General features: G+C 45.8%; 2 pseudogenes; both read left to right on the forward strand.

Moving 5' to 3' along the window:
• The first annotated feature begins 22,709 nt into the window (after positions 1–22,709).
• Positions 22,710–23,088, forward strand: LOC142852927 (thioredoxin-like protein 4A; annotated as a pseudogene).
• Positions 23,089–23,198: 110 nt separating this feature from the next.
• LOC142853089 (N-alpha-acetyltransferase 11-like) lies at positions 23,199–24,033 on the forward strand (annotated as a pseudogene).
• The last annotated feature ends 909 nt before the right edge of the window (positions 24,034–24,942 follow it).

Consider the following 24,942-nt stretch of genomic DNA (forward strand, 5'->3'; position numbering starts at 1 on the left):
CAGAGGGGGAGAGGGGAGAGAAAAGGAATGTTTCAGAGAGCAGAAGGCAGAGGCAGGGATGGCATGTGCCTGGGCTGGAGGGCAAAGAAGAGCAGAGCATAGAGGGCTCACAGAGGCTTGAACTTTTGACCATGACAAGTCTGGTAGTTTGCTAGCTGAGGATAGATGTAGTATTCCTTACAACGTCTTTCTTTTTTAGAAATCAAGAAGTAAATACAACCAAGTGGGTTGAATTCAAACTTGAGTGTGACAAGAATTTATATACTACAGACAAAATGTCCAATAGTTGAGATAATGTTGCAGAATGTTTGTTTAACTGTTCAAAGATATGTTGCATTTGTTTTAGCTATGTAAAGATATGTTGCATTTGTTTATGAACTATGTTTGTGCTGCTGTTTTTACCTTGCCTGTCTAAGGCACCTGATTGGGCTAATAAAAAGCTGAACGGCCAGTACCTAGGTAGAGGAGGGGCAGGAGGAGCTGGCAAGCAGAGAGAAAAGGAGAGCCAACCAGCAAGTCAACAGACACAGAGGAAACAGGAAATCAGAATGGACAGTATGTAAATGAGGTAAACGAGCCTCGGGGAATCACATAATAGAAACCGGTTAATTTAAGTTAAAAAAAAACTAGCTAAGAAACAAGCCTAAACTAAGGCCTAGCATTCATAATTAATAATAAGATTGCGTGTCATGATTTAGGGGCTGGCAGTGGTCCAAGAAAGCTTGCTACAAGATACATCCTAAAGCTTCAGTATCTGGTTTTGCAAGCAAAGAAGCAGAAAACACACAGACTCCAGGGTGTAACTCGTGCCAGGATAAAACAATGACAAACTGTCCCAAACTTAGTTGTCTCTCTTTTAAATGGGAGGAGAAGATGCCATTTAACAATGAGAAGTAGCTTCCACGTGCCGGGCCATGAAGTGTGTTCAGTAATTAAGATGAGCTGAGTGCTGGTTGTGTGACTTCTTAATCTTTCTGCTGTTCTCTGCGGCCCATTGAGTACACTTATTATCCCCATTTACCCTGAAGGCACAGGGAGGTTAGGCAGATTGCCCAGCAGAGTCCGGAGCCTGGGCTGGAATTCTTGAAGCTGGACTGCCCCACTCACCACCTTGAGGATGCATCTGGACTCTGAGGAGCTGTGGATGGAGGCCATGCCCTGCCCCACATCTGGAAGTGTTTGTGCGGTCCAGACCTTGCTGTGTTTAGCTCAGTCATTTATCACAGCGGGCTCTTTACTGTCTCAGATGTTTCTCCTTTATCTACCAACAGCGGTGACTATGTCTCTTAAAGGAACAATAGCAGAGTTGTCTTCTTCTGTGGCTTTGAAAGGGCATCTGCAGATCCTCCACAGAAATTTCTTAAAATGAAAGGCATAAATGCTGACTGATTGAGTAGATGAAGGATTCAATAAAAAAAGGGGGGGCAAATGTAGAATGTAACTGATTGGCTTTTATTGCCTCTTATTTATTTTATCCCACTGAATTCTAAAGCCATATTTGAAGAGGATTATAAAAATCCGTCATGTTGGCTGAGAGAGAAGTGAGCCAGTGAGAGAGAGAGTGGAGAGAGAGTGGAATAAAGCAGGGGTGCTCATCTCTTGGTCATTTCTTCATAGAAACCTGTCAGCGAATCAACAAAATGAAATCCAGAAAATCTGCAAGAGCGGAGCCTTGCCCATGTACCGTGTTCTTTGGGCTTCTGGTGGGTACCAATTGTTAAAGGGGAAAGGAGACAAAAGTTGCTAAGAAAGGACCAGGTCGTTTCTCCGGACCTCTGTTTACAAGGGGACAATTTTCGCAAGTGTGGAGGAAGTCCTGTCCTATTCGTCTATGTTACCCCACCATCCTCCATCTCTGCTTCTGCCTTACCTTTCCGAGACCCTACATCAGCTCCTCTTTGTCTCTCCCGACTCAGTCATAAGCAAAAGGACGAGAAGACCCTGTGAAATCTAGGATGGAGGAATAAAGCCAGAGAGATGCCTAAAGGCTACTTATTCTGGGATGTTTTACTCTTTTGACCTTTTGTCATTTGGGGAGCTCGCCACCCTGCTCCCAAATAAATCACTCATGGAGGCCTATACATAGGAATCCCTGGCCTTAGCTTGGCTTGTTTCTAACCAGATTTTCTTATCTTGAATTATCCCAACTACCATTTGCCTCCAGGCTTTTTCCTTTTCTGCTTCTGTAAATCTTACTTTCACTCTGACTCCATGGCTGGCTGGGTCACTGGCCTGACACCCTTCTCTCCTCATTCTCTTGTTGCCCCTTCTATTTATCCTCTCTGTCTGCCAGCCCCACCTATCCTTGATCCTGCCTCACTATTGGCCATTCAGCTCTTTATTAGACCATCAACTGTTTTAGACAGGCAAATAACCATAGCTTCACAGAGTTAAATAAGTCACACGCCTTAAGATAATATTCCCCAATATTATTGGCTCCTGTCACTCAGCCTGGCCACTTGGCAGAGAATCACCAAAGCCTAAGTTTTCACAAGAGGCCACATTTTAGCATCCCTGGTGACTTTTCAAAATAACCAGTGCCTGCTCACTGTTCTCAAGAGTCTGACATAGTCCAGATGGGCTACTGAAATGATTCTAATGTGTACCCAAGGTTGAGAACCATCTACCGCACCAGAATACTCTGCGGGATTGTTAAAAAATGTATTGCTGAACCCCACCCCAGAGTTTCTGATCTATAAGACTTGGAATAGGTCCAAGAATTCACATTTCTGATTTTCAAGGTGACAGTGTTGCTCTCAAATACTCAGAGGGGCTTCAACACTCAACATTCTCTTGGGGCCTGTTGTGGTGGTGCACACATTTAATCCCTGTATCAGGAGGCAGAGGCAGGTGAATCTCTGTGAGTTCAAGGCCACCCAAGTCTACACCTGAGTTCCAGGTCAGCCAGGGCTGTACAGAAAAACAAACTAACAAACAAACAACGCTGTAACAGAAATGTTTCTGTTTTGTTGTGGAGGTAACTTTCTATATCTTGATTTTATTTATTGAAAAACAATACAGTTAAAAGAACACGGAAATTAAAAAAGAAATAGGAAGATACTACATGTAATTCCATAATCTTAGACACACACACACTCACACTTCACTACATAATGGCAACAGTGTCAGCAGAAGCTAACATTTATTGCACACGTACAAGGATGGGCTGAGGCAGCAGGGCATCCTTTCCCCCAATCCTTGTGCCTCCTCTAAGGGTTACCTTTAACTTCTCTGGGACTTGCCAGGAATAACCATATCTTTACCAGCCCACTTTGCAGATGGAGATTGGTGAGATAAACATTACAGTGGACATTTCTGCACTGCACCAAACCTGCTTTGCCCTTGGCCTCTCTCCTATGTCACAGATTACTGTATTCATATTGAACGTGTCTTGTGAGACTTGTAGGTAAATTTCCATTTTTAGAAGCAGATGCAACAGAGTAATATCAGTATTAACTAGTGCTTTCATTAAATTATTTTTGGGATACTTGCATAAGTGGGTTTACTCAGTCAAAAGGTAAAACCATTTGGCTTTGACTTTAACACACCAGAACATGAAAATTTTAAACATTCAATATTTTTGAAATAGAACTATTTTATGGGTAGTCTAAATAGCCAACATTAAAAATGAAATATAAAAATACACATGTACTTTATGTAAAATGCAACTTCTTTGCATAGTCACTCCAGTGTGATAGCTAAGACAGCGAAAAAATACCTAGATTAAGGAAGGCAAGGAATCGCATCTGCCCTCTTGTATTAAGTCACTCCCGAATGACAAGAGAATAAACCTGGCACAGGATTCCACACAGTCTCAGGAGACATCTGTGACCCCAATCCTATGCATAGTTGAGCGAAGCAGGAAGGAAAAGAGGAGCAAGTGCCTGCAAGGAAGTCTCCCGACCCCAGGAGCCAGCGGCTGTTGGAGAGGAGCAAGTGGCAGCAGGCTGGGACCAAAAGGCTGGGTAAAGCTGGCCTGCAGGATGACAGCGTGCCTGATGACGCTCGAGTCTAGAAAAGATAGACACAGCCCGGCAGGCTGGCCAGGCCAGACCGGACGCAGGGAGGGCATAGGAGTCGGCATCTTATAGCCTAGGGACTTTATCAAAGGTGCCAAAAGACTCCCAGCGAAAGGATGGGCCATGCCAGTGATGCCTGGAAAACCATGCGCCAGAGACCAAAACTTTATCCCCCTCACCCTGCAAAAGACCAGTTCAGAATGCATCCAATGCCTAGGTGTAAAACACAGAACCACGGGGAATACTTTCAGATATTGACAGAGGTGATGAAATGTTTAACACTTCCCCAGGACCAAAGGAAACGAAAGGAGAAGTAGATAAATGGGATTATAGCAAACTGAAACCTTCTGCACAACAAAGGAAGCCATCCACAGAGCGGAAGAGCAGAGACAGTGGCAAAACTTTTGCCAACTGTTCATCTGACACAGAGTTAATATCCAGACTAGGTAAGGAATTCAGGAACTTAACGAAAATATTCCAGCAAATCTGATGATCTATCTGGAGACCACAGGATGAGAACTAACTCTTCTAACTGTGACCTCCAGACGTTCCACATGTGTGTATGTACGTGCACGTGCACACACACACTATAAATATGAGAATAAATAAAATGCGAAAAAGTTTAAAACAAACAAAAATCCCAACTAGACAGCTATCTCCTTATTGGAGAAATAAATGGAGATTAAAATTACAATGAGATGTCACCTCACTCCAGTTAGAACAGCAACTTAAAAAAAAAACCACGCTAGTAATGATGTGAATAAAAGGACCTCTCATGAATAGCTATGGGAATATAAAATTATTAACCTACAAACTAAAACTATACCTACCAAATCATGAGTCTATCCCACTCCTGGGTATGAATCGAAAGCAAATGAAATCAGCATACCACAGACAGAGTTACAAGCCCTTGCTGATCGCTGCACTACTCCTACTAGCTAAGGTTGAAACAACCTAGATACGCAATAACAGATGAACAAAGAAAACGCAAAATAGACACATATATACTGAGTGAAGTGAGTGTGATTGTGTGTGTGTGTGTGTGTGTGTGTGTGTGTGTGTGTGTGTGTGTTTGGCCATAAAGAAGAATGAACCCTGTCATTGGCAGTAAAATGGATGGAACTAGAAGACATTATGGCAAGTGAAATAATCCCAGCAGAGGAAGGCAGGTCGCCTACATTGTTTCAAATGGAAAAGCTAAGAGAGTTGGATTAGGTATGGATGGAGGAGGCACACAGGAGGGATGGACGGGAGGGGCGGGGAAGACTAAAGAAAGCTAGGTGTGATTAGCGCTCACTTTATTCATTTACTAAAATATCACACTGCATCCCATCCATGTGTACAATTAATAAATACATGCTAACAAAGTAAAGTGTTCTAAAATGAGCCTGCGTGTCTAATACAGAGGCCTCTAGCCCTTTACTCAAGAGACATCACCACTGGCAGGTAACCAATTCTGATATGTCCTGTGACGCTAAAAACACTACAGTTCACAAATATGACTTATTTAAAAGTTTCTGCATCGTGTCTGGAGGTTGAGTTTGAAGGGGGCACGAGACAGCTTCCTCTACTTAATTGTAAATGCAAAAAAAATGTCTTCAATATGGAAGCATTTGAAAATACAGGTGTGAAGACAGGGCATACGACCAAAGACATTAAAGCGGTTGCCTCTGGAAGAAGGCACTGGGATGTGTGGGGCCTGGTGTGTTTGATTATAGGCTCTAATTGACATTTTAATTATGTGAGTATATTACTTTGATGAAATTAAAGTTGAGACAAGAAGGAGAAACAGCTCAGGCATTTGCCTGCCGCTGAAGTTATATACCTCATGAGTTGGATTTCCTTGTGGACATTTCGCCCAGGCAGGGCTTCCTTGACTTTACATGTCATAACTAAGATCTGATGGCATCGAGAAAACAGCAACCAAGAGAATCCTGATTCCTAACAGACAGTCCCAGGCTCCATCTTGAAGAGTTTAGGTGCTGGCTGCAGGTTTTGCGCCGGCCTAACGTGTAAGTGAAACCTCTTGCTAATTTGCCCTTTGCAGTGCCATCTACCCGATGAGTCACTGATGCTGTTGAGCGTCTAACCAGTGTTGGAGCTAAGAGAACACTCCCATACAGGCTCTCTGTTGCCATGGAAACAGCACTGCTCAAGTTTCTCCGTTGCTTTGGCAACCCACTCCCATTTCCTCCCATCACTACTGCTGGGGTATTTTGCTGGCAAGATAATGGTGTCTATTATGATTTGAATGCTAATGGGGCAGTCCTCTACCCCAGCCCACTCCCCGCTTCCCCTCGAAGCCTTGTGGAAGTGGCATCTCAATGAGATGGTAATAGACCCTCGAATCAGATGGAGAGGAGCTATCGCGCTGGTGTGGATGAAAGAAGGGCTCAGCTCCTTATCTTGAAAAGGAAGGAATGGAATCTCTGAACTCAGAGAGGTGTGGATTGGAGTGTCATCCATCAAAGGTCCTCAGCTGTGTGTCAGGCCCCAAGCCTTTTCTCCCAGTCAGTCCTAAACACTGGCAAAGAAATAAAGCTACCTGTATGTTCTTGGCGCTGGGTTAAGGGCTTCATGCCCATTTAATTCCTATTTTACAGATTAAAAAAAAGAACAAGTAACCTATTCAGTTCATTTAGATTCAGAATCCAAACACAAATCGCAGCCATTACACTAAGCCACCGTATACTTGAGACCAGAGAAAAGAAAAAGAAAAAAAAATATCAAAGAGTTGTCCTAGCAAAAAGACCTTACTTTTCCAGTGAAAAAAGAAATTTAGTACAGAAGAAGGAGGTAAAAATGCAATCGATGCCTTAAAGAGCCTGGTGAAGTACAGAGCTGACGTGCAGACCCCGACATGTCTCTTCACTGGAGAACACACGAGGGATGCTTGGGTGGACTGGTGTGAGACCTAGGAAACTGGAAAGGCCTGGTTTAGTCTCTGCCTCTTACAAGAAGCAGAGTGGGAGGGGAGTTAAGAGGAGGGGAATTGTCATCTGGGAGATGATGGTGCACACCTTTAATCCCAGAACTTGGAGACAGAAGCAGGGAGATCTCTGTGAGTTCTAGGCCAGCCTGGCCACCCAGGCCAGCCAGAGCTACACAGTGAAACCCTGTCTTGAAAAACCCAAATAAAGGAGGAGGAGGAGGAGGAGGAGGAGGAGGAGGAGGAGAAGGAGAAGAAGTAGGAGAAGAAGGAGAAGAAGGAGAAGAAGGAGAAGAAGGAGAAGAAGGAGAAGAAGAGAAGGAAGCAGTAGTGAGGGTCAGCGCCTTCAGCTTCAGAGCAGGTATCCGACCGAGTCTCCTGCCGTTGAGCTGGACTCCAGGCACTCAGCAAAGAGAAACATTTGTCCTTTTTTTTTTTTGAGATTCAAAATTACATGAGACCATATGATTCTTTTACTTTGAAATAAAAGAACTTGAAGTTTTATATAAAATTATTCTAAATTTCATGGCTCTCAATTTCAAAATCCAATAATCCTATTTCCTCTACTTTAAAAGTAGATTTTTTTTTAGCTACCTTAAGTCCTAAGGAAGTTAAGTGTGATATAAATCTCTGGAAGTAGTATTTTTCTAGCTTTTTCAGCAGGTTTCTAGTGCCCCGCTGTGCCTCTGTGTCTGCTGGTTCGACTCCCAGGCCCCTCCACCAGGTCCCAGACATGAGGATTGTCTGCAGTCAGGGAGAAGACGGAGTCCCCTAAGGGAGCAGAGGACTGAGCACCCCAGTGCCATCTGACACCTTGGCATATGTCTCTTCACAATCCAAACAGAATTCTCCCCCAGTTACCTCAGAAATGTTGGTATCAAAGCCAAGTGATGACAAACGCATTTTTAGTTTTATTACACTTGTATGCCATCAGGATGTCTTTAACAGAATACAGAGCAAAGGTGCGCTGAGCTTGGGGTTAATGGTGGTGATTGGGGAGCCGGTGAAATCATTTAGATTGAAGCCTAGATCAACTTCTGCCACTCCTCTGTCCCAACAGGACAAGTCACTTCATTTTTTTTTTTAGACTCTCACTTTCCTCACTTACAAATAGAAATCAAGGACAAGCAATTCTTCCCCTGTAGAGTAAACAAGAACACACCTACAAAGGGTGTGTAGTTCGGCAATGCTCAGCAGATAATAGCAAGATTTACCTTTGAAGAAATAACCCACTAGGTGTCTCAGGTCTCTAGAAAGATCCTCTACAATAAATATTGATGCATTTCTGCCAGGCTTAGGCCATTTGGGCATGTGAAATCAGAATATAGTATTTTATAACTCTCCCTGATATTTCTCTCTTAGGCTCCTACCTGGACAGGCATCAAGACTCTGAGGTCTTAAATGATTGACCTCGCATCTGTCCACCTGGCATTCTCTCTCTCTGTCTCTCTCTGTCTCTCTCTCTCTCTCTCTCTTTCTCTGTCTCTCTCTGTCTCTCTCTCTCTCACACACACACACTAAAATGCATATGTGTAACAAATAAGGGCTTTGGTGAATAAAAGGTAACTGTCAAATATGACAGCTGACACAGTGTTTTGGGTATGGAGTGGGATGACCTCAAGATGGTGATTTATGTCTGGTGTTTGAGAGGCATGGAGAGGGTGGAAAGACCATGCCAATGTGAGAAGTCCCGATTCTAGTCAACTCTCACCTTGCTGTGTGAACTTGGACCAGTTGCTTTGCCTCCCTGTGATGTCTGGATCTCTTAGAGTTGGGGAAGCATACGATGTATAGACAAGCTGTTGAAGGGAATTGAAGCTTCAGTGGCCACCGTCATGAGCCTGAAGCTTAAGTTTTACTATGTGTACACACTCAACTCCTTGGGAATACATTTTAGTGAATACAGTTTTGCTGATCTTGTGTTGTGTGGCTGGTGGGTAGTGGGCTATGTATTGCTTTGTTATAGAATATTGCTTTAACTAGACTTTAACAATTTTAAAGATGTGTTACATTTGTTTATGCTGTAGAATATTACTTTCACTGCATAAAGATGTGTTACATTTGTTTATGCTGCATTTGTTGAACAATGTAAGGATGTGTGTTTAATTAGATAAAGATATGATGCTGTCTTACCTTGCCTGCCTAAGGCACCTGATTGGTCTAATGAAAGATTGAATGGCGAATGGCTAGGCAGAGAAAGGATGGGCGGGGCTGGCAGGCAGAGAGCATAAGTAGGAAGAAAAATCTAGGCTTGAGAGAGAAGGGAGGAAAAAGAGAGAACGAGAGAGAAAGAGAGGGGCGTGCCCAGGGCTAGAAACAAGACAGTCACCAGGTAGACACCAGAAGCAAAGAAAGTATGATATATAAAAGCAAGAAAAGTAAAAAGCCCTAAGACAAAACATAGATGAAGAGAAACAGGTTAAGTTAAAAGAGCTTGCCTGAAACGTGCCTCAAAAAAGCTAAGGCCAAGCATTCATAACTAATAAAAATTCTCTGTGTCCTGATTTGGGAGCTGGGTGGTGGCCCTAAAAAAAATTCTAGTGCATTGCTTAGTGTCGCTTGTTTGTGCTTGGTGAGGATAGGATCTTACAGGGTCAACCTTCTGCTTTTTCAGTTTCTTGTCTTGCTATTGTTTGTGCTTGGTGAAGATAGGATCTTACAGGGTCAACCTTCTGCTTTTTCAATTCCTTGTCTTGCTAAGATGCTCTGATAGTGTCTCCTTCTGTTACCAAATTTCAATCACTTACACCCAGGGCGCTCTTTAGAAAACACCAAGTCTTTCTCCAGCGGAAATGCGTCAGTGTCTCTGTGCCCTTGAGTTGGAGGAAATCCTGGACCCACACCTTCATTTACAAGGCTCTTGGGCCTCTCTCAGATATTTTTAGTTTTTAGGCAACCTCCTCTGGTCTCTGCAATCTGTCTTCCCTACGGCAGCCTTGGCCACTGCTTCCCAGCTTCTGTCACCCACACCCCGCTTTGCATTCCTAACTGGCCTTAGAAGGCAGCGACTTCCACCCACGTGTTCAGTTCTTCCCTTTCTCCTCCTGCTTGTCCTGCTTTCCAGCTACGTGGTCCTTTCTTCATAGTTCCTACTCTTCTGTGTGTGTGTGCCTGCGTGTGTGTATGCGTGTGTGTTTGTGTGTGTGTGTGTGTGTTGCTGCAGCTTTGCGGGTGTGGGGCAAGGGCTCAGCACTGACTTATACCCTTAGGCCTTCAGTTCTCTTCAGTGCCCACCTCACTGCCTAGGCGCTGGACCGCTACCGTTCCTAAGCTGACCTTACATCCCATCTGCCTTCACGTCCACATGAGTTCTACAAGCTTAGAACGAAAGGTCCCCTAGATTCTCTCTTCCCTCCTGTTCTCTCCAGTGCACTGAGCATAGGTGTTCAGTGTCGTGAAGCTACGTTTTCTTATTTCTTAAGTCACTGTGTGTTTTCCTTTGGGAAATTCGGGAACAGCGAATGTTATACATTTCATTCACTGATATGTCCCTAGGATCTGGAACGGTAGTTGGCAAAAAGTAGATGCTCAGAAAACATTTATGGACTGAATAAATGAAATTAGAAGTAAGCTTTTTACTAGGCCAGAAACAGATTACAGAATGTTTGTTTATATCATCCTTGCTATCAGCTGCCATATCCTTTAACTTTCTTCTGTCTTGTCTCAAAGAACTCCCAAGTCCCCATCTCTGTGTTCTAGACACTGACTGCATTTCTGTCTCTGTGAGTCCTCTCCACAGAAGGCTCATGCAGTTGAGATGATGTTCCAGGGGACTCTTGACAAGCTCATAGCTCTGGGAACCTGCAGCCCAGCCCACTGTCAGACATATGCCTTGCACGGTGTCTTTTCTCCAGGTTTCTAAAGCTGCCTCTGTACTGGCTGGCCTTGCTCAACCTGGGGAAAGAGTGTGAATCTGAGTCTGTGTGGGGTTCACTTGACAGCAGCCTCAGGTGGATCTGAGATGCTATTGTTTTGACCAGTACAGTCCTCATGACCTTAGAGAAATGGATTTGGGTAAGGACTTGCCAGTGTGAGTGATTAGCATTTGGAGAAGGCTAAGGAAATCTGCCTACTTCTTTCCGCGGTTCTTTCCAGCTCTGGGAACTTCACACTTCCATCAGGGTTACACGTTTGGGAAGAGGGTTGATAAAATCAATGCCTATAATTAGCCCGCCACCATTCTGAAAGAAATAGAAGTGTTTGTATCGTTGGCATATCTAGGCATAGCTTCCAGATTTGCCCACATTTCCTCTCAATGCTTCAAATTAGGGTTAGCACTTCTATGTTGGTATCTGGAGGAAGGAAGAGCGACACACTTCTCTTCCTTCTGCGATGTTCCTGACCGCACAGCAGCGCTGCCTGCTCCGATTTGCTGGGTGTTAGAACCACAGCGAGTCCAGACTTCAACTATCCCGTCTTCTCACTTACACAGATAAAGAAGATGAGGCTCCCCAAAGATAAACTGAGGGGGGAGCTGTTGTTATTATCTGAGGAAGGTCTTCTATGTAGCCTAGGCTAGACCGGAACTCTCACTCTTCTCTTATTACCTCTCTAATACTGAGATGACAGGTGTGTGCCCCCACACCTACCTGAACTGACGGTGTTTAAGCATTCATAATTCATACCTTGGAGATTGAACTAGAGGACCTTCTATGGTGGTTTGAATGGGAATGCCCCACATAGGCTCACAGGTTCGAATACTTGCTCAAGAGGAAATGGCACTGTTAGAAAGGATTAGGAAGTGTGGCCTTGTTGGAGGAAGTGTGTCACTGGCTGTTGGCTTTGAGGTTTCAAGAAGCCCATTCCAAGCCCAGAGTCTCTCTCTTCCTGCCGCCTGCAGATCCAGGTGTAGAACTCTCAGTTACTTCTCCACCACCATGTCTGTCCATGTACCACCTTGCTCCCTGACACGATAACGAGCTAACCTCTGAAATACCGAGCAAGTCTCAGTGAAATGCTTTCTTTTATAAGACTTTCCGTGGTCATGGCATTTCTTACTCTCCTGTGTCCCTCATTGATATCTTTGCTTTTCTACTGATGTATGTGATGTTGGACATCCATGCCTTTGGATGCTGAGTCTGATTTTCATGCTTTGGTGGTGAGAGCAGTCTGGAGGGTCCTTATCATAAGTGACTGCAAGATGACCCACTGCACGGCAAGATTAGAAACCGCACTTCCACGTTTGTGTCTGAAATGCATAAAAACACTATCAATATGGGTTATGCTATTAAGTGCATAACTTAGAACTAAGACATAGCGAGCTGACCAAGTGCGTTCTTTGCACTCAGGCTGAACTGGGTTATGTCCTGCCTGTCTTCCCGTGTGACCCTTAACGGTGGTGGCATACTCCTGACTCTTTCTCCCAACCTCCCTCATGCACAGTATAGATATGCAAAGGTCAATTTCCCAGAGTTGTGTGAGAACCCAAGGGTGATGTCTCCAGTTGGCTATGTGATTGGAAGAGGCTTGGCGTGGGGGGAGGGAGGGGCAAGGAAGTAAGTGCAGAGCCACAGACACTTCTGGTAACCTGATGACAGTGTTGCATGCTTTCCAGTAAAAAAGGTATGTGCACACGTGACTCAAAATATTAAGTGCAAGCCATCAGTGGACCCTCGTCTCCAACCAAAAAAATTTAATCTGCAAATACAGTCCACGTCTGTGGTCAAATATGCAAACAAGACAGAAAAACACAAATATTGACACAGCAAGTACAATCTCATGTTGTAGTCTCGTACCAGAACTCAGCAAACACGCTTCCAGACACCTCTGTGAGTGCCTCCTGAGCAAAAAAAAAAAAAAAATCTTCCTGTAAGAACAGAACTAAACGTACTTTAAAAAGTGCATTCAATTATGTATGAACCCAACAGAAGAAAAGGATCTGATAAAACCTTAGGTTCCCCAACTTTGAGCAAATATTTTCTCGGTGACAAACGCTGTTTCCAAGGCATTCCAGTACTGTCAAGAGACTACGCTAGAAAAGCTTTGGAGATGAATTCCTCCGTTAGCTTGATTTCGGTTTCCTGCGTGTTGATCCTCCTCACCTGTCAAGTCTCCCTAGCCTAACAATTTTATCTCCTTTCCCTTTTCACCTCCCAATTTTGCTGGCTAAACTATTTTCAGGACATCGGAATGTTACATGCTTTTATTCCCTACTGCAACCCAAACTCTTAATAATTTATTCTTTGTTAGTAAATCTTTGTCCGTAGTCTTTTCTGTAGCATTGGCTCTGATTTCCAGGTCGGTTTGAACAGGAGAGGTGAGTGTATTCAGTGGGGCTATACTTGACAATTACATGATTTTCAAATGGTACGGGGAATATAAAATACTGACACAGACATTTAGGTCAATGGATGAAAGGATAGGATGGAATCCGGCCAAATAACTGGAAGGAAAGGAGGCATACCATATGCCCGTTGGTCCCTGGGACATGGCAAGGTGGCTCTTCGGGTCCTGGCAGATGCCATTGACATCCAATTTTCCTGCCTGCTCCTCAAGTCCCTTGGAAGAGACCCAACTCAACAGTTCTTTGGTGCTGGTTCTGGACTCCTCCTAACCTGTTCCTTGGTTGACACTTAATGCTCATTGAATGGTGGTGGTCAGGATGTGGGAAGGTCACATATCCCTTTTCCTACAAAGGCCAGTCATTTTTTTTAAAAAAAAAACAGGCAGCAAGCCTACCTCACCCCCGTCACATAGATGTTGAATTAATGTTTACTCAAAGCTGAAACAACTATCAATAGTATTGTTATCTATATCTGGCCGGTCAGTCCTTGAGGTGTTGTGTATAGGATTATTATTAGTTCCTTTTCACTTTGAGGTGGGAATGAAGGAAGAGGAACCATGAGAGGAGAGGGGCAGTAAGGCAGATAACGGGGCTCTCCTCTGCCAAGCACCCTCTGTCTCCAGCAGGAAGGGGAAGGAGGCACAGCCTGAGGTGCTTCTGTAGCTCAAGTGCAGAGTCAGAGCACAGTGCCACTAAGTGAGGTCTCCCTCCGAAAAGGAGTGTCTCCACAGAAGCATGGCTGTGGTTGGCTGAGGATAGAGAGGAGCTGGGTTGCTAGCGACCACCGCAACCAGTGTCCAGGCCTGGCTGTACTTCAGACTCTCCCAAGTGCTTTAATAGCACCGCCTCTGCTCCATCCAAGGAAATACTGATCACTGGTTCGTCTGAGGTAAGGAGCATGAGGTGCAATCCTCAGTCCTCCAAGGTGAAGAGGTTTAGAACCACTGACCTATTCCAGCCCTCTCAGGGTGGTACAGCCCAAGCAGGAGAGGGAACTTGCCCACCACACAGCTGTGTCGGCTCTGTCCACTCAGAACAATAACTGAAGGATTCGGACTTCCATTTCCACATAATCCTCAAAGCCTGGGCCCTGTTACAAGCAGCCCTGTGGTTCCAAGAAAACTCTCAGCTTCCAAGAAAACTTAAGACATGAACTTCAGCTGTTACTACCAGATAACTGTCCATATGCTCCTGCAGAGGAGATTTGATAGAGTTAATTTCTACCCAAAGTTTAACTGAGCATTATTGAGAAATAAACATATATTCTCCGTAGGATAAATGCCTGGAAGACTAGCAATTGGACACTGTCTTAATTAGGGTTTCTATTGCTATGAAGTGACCCATGACCATGGCAACTCTGATAAAGGAAAACATTTAACTTGTTGACTTACAGTTTCAGAGGTTTAGTTCATTATCATCACGGTACAACATAGCAGCATACAGGCAGACATGGTGCTGGAGAAGGAGCTGAGATTTCTACATCTTGATCCTGCAGGCAACAGGAAGTGAACTGAGACCCTGGACTTGTGCATATATGAGACCTCAGAGCTCACCTCCAAAGGGACACACTTCCTCCAACAAGGCCACACCTTCTCCAGCAAAGCCACACCTCCTAATAGTGCCACTCCCTATGAACTTATGGGAAGCCAATTACACTCAAACTACCACCGACAGATTCTGCTGAGTACCTGTAGTTCTGTATAAGACAGATAGGCTCATCCAACAATCCTTAAAGTCTGAAGACCGTAAGATGAGTAGTTCCTGCACACCTATCAGGGACCCTCCCTCCCCAGGACAGTCTGTAAGAGGAGATGAAGAATGAAACTCAAACGCTGCCATCTTTGCAGACACTGGGTCATAGCCTTCCAGGGACTGGCCTTGAGGCTTATTTTTCTTACACATTTAAACATAGTAGAGCTTACGACCTCTGCAGTAATAATGAATTCTATTGGCTGATAAATAGAGCTCAGGGCTAGGGCTAGAGGAAGGATTTATGATAAGCCTAAGGACAGATTCTATTGATGGAGGATGCAAAGTACATGGGGCCCCTTTCATGAGGATGCGCTCTGTTGACTGCATTGGGTCTGAACGATGCTCAGGGTATTGGGGTGTGCAGGTGGAGGCTGGCTCCTATGGAATAGCAAGGAATCACCAGCTTGATTGATCACTTTCCACTCTGGCATTCCAGGTGACTAAGCACCATTCGTTTCCCCCTGTTGAAGAAAATAGACTGGTGTGATTGACAACCCTGGTTTCTCCAATGCTTTTTCTAAGCTGTGCTTCCTACACACCCTACCAAATCTGGTATGCTTTTAAAAGTAGATAGTGACAGGCATGGTGGTACATGACTATAATCCTGGTACTAAGTAGGCTAAGGGAGGAGGATCATGAACTCAATGTCGGTCTGGGCTCCACGGTGAAAACTTATCTCAACAAAACAAAACAAACCAACCAAAGCCATGGTGCTAGAAGTCCACACTTTACCAGGTAAGGAAGCTCAAATAACTCACTTCTACAGTCAAGGTTTCTGCATTAGCATCTTCTAGTTTGTCTCTTTCTGATCCTCTCTCATCATTGGAGTCATGAGTTGATAAACAACGTATGTTTAGTTTGGGGTACAAGCTGACACATTTTTTGACAGTAAATTATAAATAATTCACTGGGATTTGAGCTAGCCATGATCTGGACCCCAAGACAGCCAAGACCCGCCCACACAGCATACCTGTTCACTGGGACATTGATATGAATTTCCACTTCTCCTATTGCTCCTGAAGTAGATATTCCAAACTAGGAACTATACCCTCCACAGAAGACTTTAGACTTGAAGCTCTCCAGTAAAAGTTTCTTTTCCTTCCTTCCTTCCTTCCTTCTTTCCTTTCTTTCTCTCTCTCTCTCTCTCTCTCTCTCTCTCTCTCTCTCTCTCTCTCTCTTCCTTCCTTCCTTTCTTTTTTTTTTTTGGTGTTTGTATAGGGTCTCACTTTGTAGCTCTGGTTGATCTGAACCTCATGATATGAACTCACAGAGGTCCTCCTGCCTATGCCTCCTGAGTGCCAAGAGGCTGGCACTTGGCTGGCCAAACAAAACATTTCAAAGGAGACTTTTCTTCACTCACATCTCGAGTGTTCCACTCTGGTGGAGGAGGAAAGTCAAGGAGCAGATCTAGGGGTGGGGAGGGAAGTGCTACCCAGATCGAGGGCATGTGCCCCCACTATGGCACCAGGCACCTGGCACTCTAAACCATTTGCAAGGAAGTCTCCACTTCCTAAATTGAAATTCTTTCATGATGTCCCTCAGTTTGGAGAGTTTCTGCCCTGATTAAGCCAAAGTTGGCCCCCCTCCATAAACACCCCGAGAAACTGCTTTCACTGAAAAGAACTCACCCCACATACACACCTGCAAAGTAACTGAAACAGGACGAAGGCCTTGTGCTTTGCCCGCACTGAGCATCTTCTTTCTCTTGGGTTAGACTCCAGCTTAGTTCTGCATGTAGAGATGATGATCATCCAAGACACATCTGTCTAAAACTGCAATGCCTAACCCGTGCCATCACCTTCAAGCTGAAAGACAGAGATAAGAGCAAGGGGCATCTTACTCCCAGCTTCCACAGTGTGCGGTTCTGCACCACTACAGATCGTGATGGATGCCGTAGTCACCACCCTAAACCTGTAGTCATCTTGGACTGCAAGGACAGCAGAGCCTCCAGGATCACCTGACAGGGACCGTCATCTCATGAGAACCAGCTTGTCCCCTGCAGGAATAAGGATTTCTTCAAGTCACCTTGCAGAACCAGAGCAGAGACAGTGGTTAGCCAGACCACACCTTGACCAAGGTCACTAAATTACACAAGCGTCTCACTCTGCCCACCTCAGTCCCTCCCCTATTCAGACCAGAGCCTCACATCAGGCCCTGAAGGTGGGTCAACAACTCACTTCATTTTTATCTTTCCAGCATTTGGTTTTGGGTTCCTTTCCTGCCTTTTCACTATTACTTTGTTTGCTGTCTTTGGAACAAGTGGCTGACCCACCAGAACCTGCACCTTCTCTCAGCACTCCTTCCCTGTGTGCTCCAAGCAGAGGACAGAGGCCTCCTCATATCGCTGGTGGATCTGGAAGAGTCTGGCAAGAGCTTCCTCCGTGTGCAATGCCATCAGGGCCAATGATACAAGTCAGGAAGCGATGGCGCAAGAGCTGAGTCACACTTAACCTTACCTTTCAAAGCAGGGCCGGCAGGCCTTTACCTTTCATCTGAGGTGACCGTGATAATCTCAGGACACAGGAGCACCTGTCATTGGGAGGCGAAGCCGCCAGTCCAGTCAGCAAGTCGGGGACAGGCACAGTGGTTCTGGCTTGCTTCTCTGGGAAAGCAGTCTCTGTATTTGTCCCAGGACCACTAATTTGACCATTGTTATCGCTAATGAGGTGGGATCTTTGCCAAGAATGGCTAATGTGACTTCCTGTCTTTTCTCTCGTAATACGGGGAGCACCAAACCAGTTTCTGTCGAGTCTGTCTTTCTCCCCATAGGTGACAGCAGCTTCTTTGAAGAGGAAATTATGTCCCATGACCCAGGAAACAATGCTACCTGTACTTCCTCCTGACTGTAGACTGAAAAATCCTCACAGCAGTGGATGAGTTAATGCCCACAGGTACACATCTTGGTGGCTGATCTGATCTACTGTCTCAAGAGTGTCACACTGTCCTGGGATCTCATTCGCTATAAGTATTTGAATTAACTAATCCTAGATCACGAGCATGAGGGTTGGGGGCTGCATCAAGAGCCAACTCTCTGTCTTCCCTTTACGAAGTGGATGGCTTCTCTGAGGCTACTTGCTCACCCACGTGCTGAGAGAATCAGTGCACCTGCCTCCCGGGGATGCCACGGGGAGATGGAGTAATAAACACACAAGCAAGAGACATAGCAAAGGGCCTGATACCTCCCGAGTGCTCAGCAAGGCATGCATGGGAGGAGACGTCCCCGGGGAAAGCTCCTGCGATGAGGATGAGAAGGAATGAATGTAGGAGAATTTTCGCTAGGAGACTCGGTGAGCTCAGTGCTCGGCCCTCTAAAGAGCACGGAACAGCAGCCCTGCAGATCCATCTCTGATAGGCTCTATCCGCATAGCTCAACCGAAAACACAGCATCCAGCTTAAATAGAAAGAGCACTGGGGAGTGTATTAAAACTGGGGACAGAAACAAGCAAAAAACAGGCTCCATAATTAATGCTTTGCTGTTTATAGACTGTGCCGTTTACCAAGGCGATCTAAAGGTCAGGGGTGGGACTCACTCTGCGAACATGGGAGGGGCATGCGGCTCAAGCTCACATCTCTGCGCGTTTCCTAGCACGGGATCTGTGTCGGGGAATTGGAGGAATATTCCAATTAAGCCCTTTCATTTTGATTTCTCATTAGATCCTTAGACGCTCTGCGGAAAATTAAATCGAGCTAGAGACCTCCAACCAGGAGATTTATTCGATTTAATGTTTTGAAAGAGACTTATTATCTTGTCAGGAATAATTTGAAAATCTAAATAAGAGCAATTGAATCAGCAGAATTTAAGTCTCGGGATAATCGCTTCGTGTGGTAGGCCATGGTACTTTAACCACCGGAGCGACTTGCCTAAACCGTGGCTCCAGCAGCTCGGCCCTTCCGTGGCTCAGCTCACCCCCACCCAACAGCACTCAGCCCTCACCTCCCATCACCCGCCCTTCTATAAACCATGGAGGTCTATGCCGCGGTGTGAAAACAGCCATCGCCTGAGCTGTCCCCTCTTGCTGAAAGCGTCTTGGCTCAAGGTCAGCTTCTCATTTGTGGACCATGAGCTGACCTTAGCCTACCGAGTGTTTGCCTGTGCATCCAGCTGACTGTGTGCACTCATCGTGTGCCAGGTTGGGGGTTCATGGCTGGAAACAGCCCTGTGGCTGTCAGTTCCTCTCAGCCTTTGTCTATGACAGCTGTTGGCATTGGGGACCTGAAGAGGTGTGCTATGGCGTTAATAACTGCGTTCCGTATTCAGGTAAAATTAGAAGGTGTGCTTTATCCAGCACAGCCTCCCTCAGCATCGCTGCTGAGACAATATGACTACTGGGATCGACCCCGATGACTCGGGCATCCCTTAAGTACTGAGTCACTGGTACCCCCTGTGTCTCTGGGACTACTAAGCCCACAGCCATCTCCAGCCTCCTTTCCTGAGTATAGACTGTAGAGTGGGGAGGGTAACACAAGAACTACTTTAACTTTGCTTCGTAAATGATGCCCGTTCCAACAGGAAGCACTTACAGACTCGCCTTTGGCTCACAAAGTGTATGACGGACAAACATTGAGTTAGTTCCAATCTACCTCTTCCTTCCCCGTGCTTCTGGATACAGGAAACTGTTGAGGACTCTTGGTATGAGGGTCATGTCATGAGGACCACACGCTGGCTGTTCTCCAGTCTTTACTGTTGAGGGGGTGAGCTGGACTGGTACCTGCCAATACCCCCAGGAATGAAGGTCCATCCTTCGTGACCTTTCTTCCTGACCAGGTCTCTGCCATCACAATAGACTTTCTAGGCCAGCCTCACAGGATCCCATGGGAACTTCTGAGTCTGTAATCTGAGAAAGGTGGCACTGCCACTACATGGTGTGGCATGCAAACCGTCACTCTAAAATGCTACACCGCTGGCTGTTATGGTTAACTTTAACTGTTCTCTTGACACTACCTGAAATCACCCAGTAAGTCTTAACGAGGGGCTGTCTCTGCCAGGTTAGCCTATGGGCATGTTTGTAGGGGCTGTCTCTGCCAGGTTAGCCTATGGGCATGTTTGTAGGGGCTGTCTCTACCAGGTTAGCCTACGGGCATGTTTGTGAGGGTGCTTTTGATCGTCTTAACTAATGCTGGAAGACACAGCTTGAGAGAGAGAGAGCAGCACCCTTGATTGGTTTGGAGGACTTGGACTGCATAAGAGCAGAGAAAGCTAGCTGAACACCACACATACACGCGCTTATTTCTCTCTGCTCCTGGTTGTGGACCTGGTATTCCTCACTATTTTTCGTTCTTCCCATCTTGGATTCCTTGCTGTGATTGACCATAAGCTGGAATTGTTGCTTTTTGTCTGGATATTTTCACAGCAACAGAAGTGTGTTATGGATTATTTAACTGTGTAAAGATGTGTTATGTTTGTTTATGCTGCAGGATATTACTTTAACTGTGTAAAGCACATTTGTTTCTGGTGCCTTTCTTTAACTATGGAAAGATGTGTTGCTGTTTCACCTTACCTTCCTAAGGCATCTGATTGATCTAATAAAGAGCTAAACAGCCAATAGTGAGGCAGAGAAAAGATAGGTGGGGCTGGAGGGCAGAGAGAATGAATAGGAGGAGACATTTAGGCTGGAGAAGAACAAGAGTAAGAAGAGGAGAGGAGAGAAAGAGGGAGAAAGAAAGGGAGATGCCTGGGGCCAGCAGACACAGAGTAGGAAGCACAGAAAGGTAAAAGTCCTAAGGCAAACGATGGGTTAAAAAAAGGGGTAGGTTAATTTCAGTTAAAAGAGCTAGCCAGAAACACACCTAAGCTAGACGGAGCATTCATAACTAAAATAAGTCTCTGTGTCAAGAACTGGGGAGCTGGTTGGTGACCCAAAAGAAAAAGCCTGCTTCAGAAGTGAAACTAGGGCATCTGGGTTGTGCTTGACATGGCCGTGCAGGCCCAGCTTTCCCTAGGGTTCGGCCCACTGAAGCACGCTACTTTTCAGTGCTGGTCCTGTGACCATCCTGGCTCTGTTTACCCCACTGGATATTTCTGCCAACCACAAGAGAAGCTAATAAAAGAGTGTGAGGGCACAGTGTTCACCTTCACCTGGCTTCCTCTATTTCACTACACGTTCATGTCACACTTCTCGTCCAGGGCTCTTACCATCTCCCAGGGCACAAGTCTCATGGCCCAGCACAAAGAACAGAATGGAGAGCATCCTCTCCACATCTAGAAAAAACTGACCCGAATCATCAAGCATTGTTCTTGGTATGGAAATTTATAGTACCAGGAATAGAAGACTATCAGAGGCAAAGTTTTACTGGCTTAAACTAACAATATACTCACTGTATTACTATTATTCTCTGCCTTCTAGGACAAGAAAATCCCAAGGGATGCATATAGCAAGGACCAAGTCAGGATGGAGCAGGCACACCATACTTCTCTCCCAAAGAGTGGAAGGCAAAGACACAGAACGTAGTTAGTTCTGTGATCGGGAGGCTGTAGAGAAAGGTTTATAATACAGAAAAGGGAGATTTCAGGAGGGAAATTTGGGAGTTGAACAGTATGATCATTTAAATAGGAATGCCTCCCAGAGACTCATGTGTTTGAATGCTTGCCCCATGGGAAGTGGTACTATTAAGAGGAGTGGCCTTGTTGGAGGAAGTGTGCCACTATGGAGGTCAGCTTTAAGGTCCTATGTATGCTCAAGCTACAACCAGTGTGGCAGTTCACTTCCTGTTGCCTGATCAAGATGTAGGGCTCTCAGCTCCTTCTCCAGCACCATGTCTGCCTGCACTCTGCCATGATGATAATGGACTAAACCTCTGTAACTGTAAGCCACCCAATTTATTGTTTCCCTTATAAGAGTTGCCATGGTCACCATGTCTCTTCACAGCAATAGAAACCCTAAGACAAACAGCAATGTTTAAAGGAATGTTTATGCAATTTGTCCTCAGACTATGAAATGCAAACCTCTGCCCTCTTGGAAATACAATGTTGTGAATTAGGTTCCAATTCTTGAGGCTTTTTTGTTTTTGTTTTGTTTTGTTTCTGAGGAGCTGAGGTTTTTAAGAAGCTGAGCCTTGCTTTAAGGGGGCTGTGGAGTAGAATCAGGATTCTGCCCGCAGATCCAGCTGCACTTCTTCCAGTTGTGTCTGTCCTCCTGTGCTCTGTAGGGATAGACATGAGCACCTGGGGATGCAGGGGGCCGATGAGCACTCCTCCTGCCCACAGTTCGTGCTGAGATGTTTTTATTTCTGTCACCCTGTTTCAGGTAATGGACTTCTAAAACTTCACTTGATAAATATTCATGGAGTGCCTGGTTTTGTGGGGGGGGGGGTTATATTTGAAATACCTGAGTTACTATGGTTTGTACATAAAAAGTCACACATAGGTTTATTTATTGAGTGCTTGGTACCCAGCTGAGAGCAATATTTTGGGAGGCGATGAAATCTTCAGGAGGTGGGGCCTAAGGCCTTGTCTCTGAAGCCCCCTCCCCCCTTCTTCAGTTGAATATTGTCCTCCAGCTCTTGTTGTCGTAATGTTCTGTCCAACCACAGGTGCAGAATCAAGAGGCAAGAAGTATGGACAGAAATCTCTGAAACCATGAAACAAAACTCAGCCCTTCAGCTTCAAGTCATTTGTGTTGGGTATTTTGTTACAGCAATGAGAAAGGTGACTACTACAGAAAATGCATCCCAGGGCTGCGTGGGCTCTCATGAGCCTTTGGCTTCCTGCCGCGCAGGCCCACTCAAGATGCCGTACATGCTCCTGCATCTGCACAATGGCTGGCAGGCAGACCAGGCAGGCTATTCTTTCAGAGGAGGACCGCGTGGTCGTCATTTGTTTCAGACATGACTGGGACCCCGCTCGCATGAAGATGGACGAGGTTCTGTACAGCATCGCCCATAGGGCCTCCATAAGTAACTCCGGAACTTGTCTAGCCCCCACAGGCATCTCTGCCTGCTTCTTCCTCCAGCTCCCAGTGCTAGGATTGAAGGCATTTGACACCATGCCTAGCCCAAGAGTTTGTTTTCAAGAAGAATAGAGACTAATAGAAATGATGAAACTCTTTCCCCCTCACACATGCTAAAAAAAACGGAAGATAGTGGGAGATCTTTCTCATCTTGTGTGAGTCCTGTTTGGATACCCCGGCTGTTTTAAAACAAACGGTGTTGGTGTCGCTTGCGTTCCATGGCATCCTCTCTGGCTCTCCGGAGCCTAACAGGCCTATGTGTTGCCAATATGAACCTCTGCCATGCTCGGCCCCATGACCTGACGACCATGCGCTACTGCCACCTGCTCTGCCTACCTAGAGCTACCAGATGAAGTGCGACTTCTACCATGGCCTCTCTTGGCCCCAGTGCCCCTACAATTGCTGAGGATGAGGATAGCAAGACTGTGAGCTGTGACCTGGCCAAGATGGAAGAGGACCCCAATAATGTCCCTCATGAACACATCACCTCACTGGCTGTGAAACGCTCCCACCAGTGCCTCGGCCTGGCCCAGAAGCTGATGGACCAGGCCTTACGGGCCATGATCAAGAACTTCAGTGCATGCCAAGAAGAGCAACAGGGCGGCCCTGCACCTTTATTCCAACACCCAGAACTTCCAGGTTAGTGAGGTAAAGCACAAGTACCATGCAGATGGAGAAGATGCATACGCCATGAAACAAGATCTCTCCCAGATGGTGGGTGAGCAGAGACGGCAGCTGATGCTGAAGAAGGGCAGATACGTGGTTCTGGGTTCCAAGGAGAATCGGGGCAGTACACTTCCTGGTTCCAAAGAGGTCGGTCAGCAGAACCTGGCCAGAGATGTTAGTGGCAGTGACCGCAAAGACAGCACTGATGTCCAGGATATCTGTGAGACTTGGATTCCACCTCCTAGAGCCTGCTCGAGCATTGCAGGTTCTTGCATTTTAGCCACAGTTTTCTTCGGAACCCCGACTGTGCTCTGCGGTAACTCTGGAGTCCCCCACAGTGACCCAAATGACTTCTCGTTGTCTGCTTTTACCAACATAGCCGATCATGAAGGTACTCCAGGACACAGAAGCTGCCGTGCAGGAGCCAAGGAACCTTGAGGACTGCCATGGCAGCACCTTCCTTGGCTTCTTCCATGATGCTGCTGTATTTGGTCTGCAGTTGCCCTGTACTGATTGTGTGTATCCTGTAGGGTTGTGCCTAGAATGTCAAACAGGAAGTGGGGACAACATTCAGCGTTTGCCATTATTCATCTGGGTTTTCAATTTTGAGTAGGCAGGATCATCAGGTTAGTCCGTATGCCCTCTGCCTCTGTCTGGTGGGAGTTCCCTACTCTTCCCTTCTCTGGAAACTGCCTGTGCCCTGCCCTCCCTCTTTAAAGAAGAATGTTCTCTTTCGGTAGGAGGAGATAGGTGTTGGACTTCAGCACCAGCAGAATTTGTAGATCTTGAGAAGAGGACAAGCAGAAATCAAATTATAATTTCTAACCTCCCTAAAATAAAAAATATTAAAAGGGGGATAAAAGAAACAAAATACATCCCAGAGGAGAAGGTCGTTTTTTCCCCCCTGTGATTAAACATGGCCATGTGGTTCTTAGGCCTTTGGAACTGAAATCTGGTGAACTTTAGTCAGACTTTGAGACCCAGGCTAGGAGAGTTCCAGGGTGTTGACAGAGCTGAGTGGCAATTCTGCTTGGAGCTTAGAAAAGCAGAATGCCAAAGAGTACACAGAAGAAACATTTAAGGAGCAGGAAGACGTGATCTCTAAAGCTATTGGCATCACCAGAATTCAGCCAACCACTTTGTGTCAGGAGAAGGCGAAAGTTGCATGGGAGGAGCTCAGAAATGGCTGATGCCATCCATGCAAGGGCGAAGGCTTGAACTCATTTGAAAGGCTTTGCTGAGGAGAGAAGTCCAGGCTTCCTTGCTCATTCAGTTGGCCCGAAGGAAAGACTTTCTTTGGCTTCCGCTGCCCGGGTACTCAGAGGTCACTGCAGCTGTGGTCCAAGG

The sequence above is a fragment of the Microtus pennsylvanicus genome, chromosome 6, assembly GCF_037038515.1.
Source record: "Microtus pennsylvanicus isolate mMicPen1 chromosome 6, mMicPen1.hap1, whole genome shotgun sequence".
NCBI lineage: Eukaryota > Metazoa > Chordata > Mammalia > Rodentia > Cricetidae > Microtus > Microtus pennsylvanicus.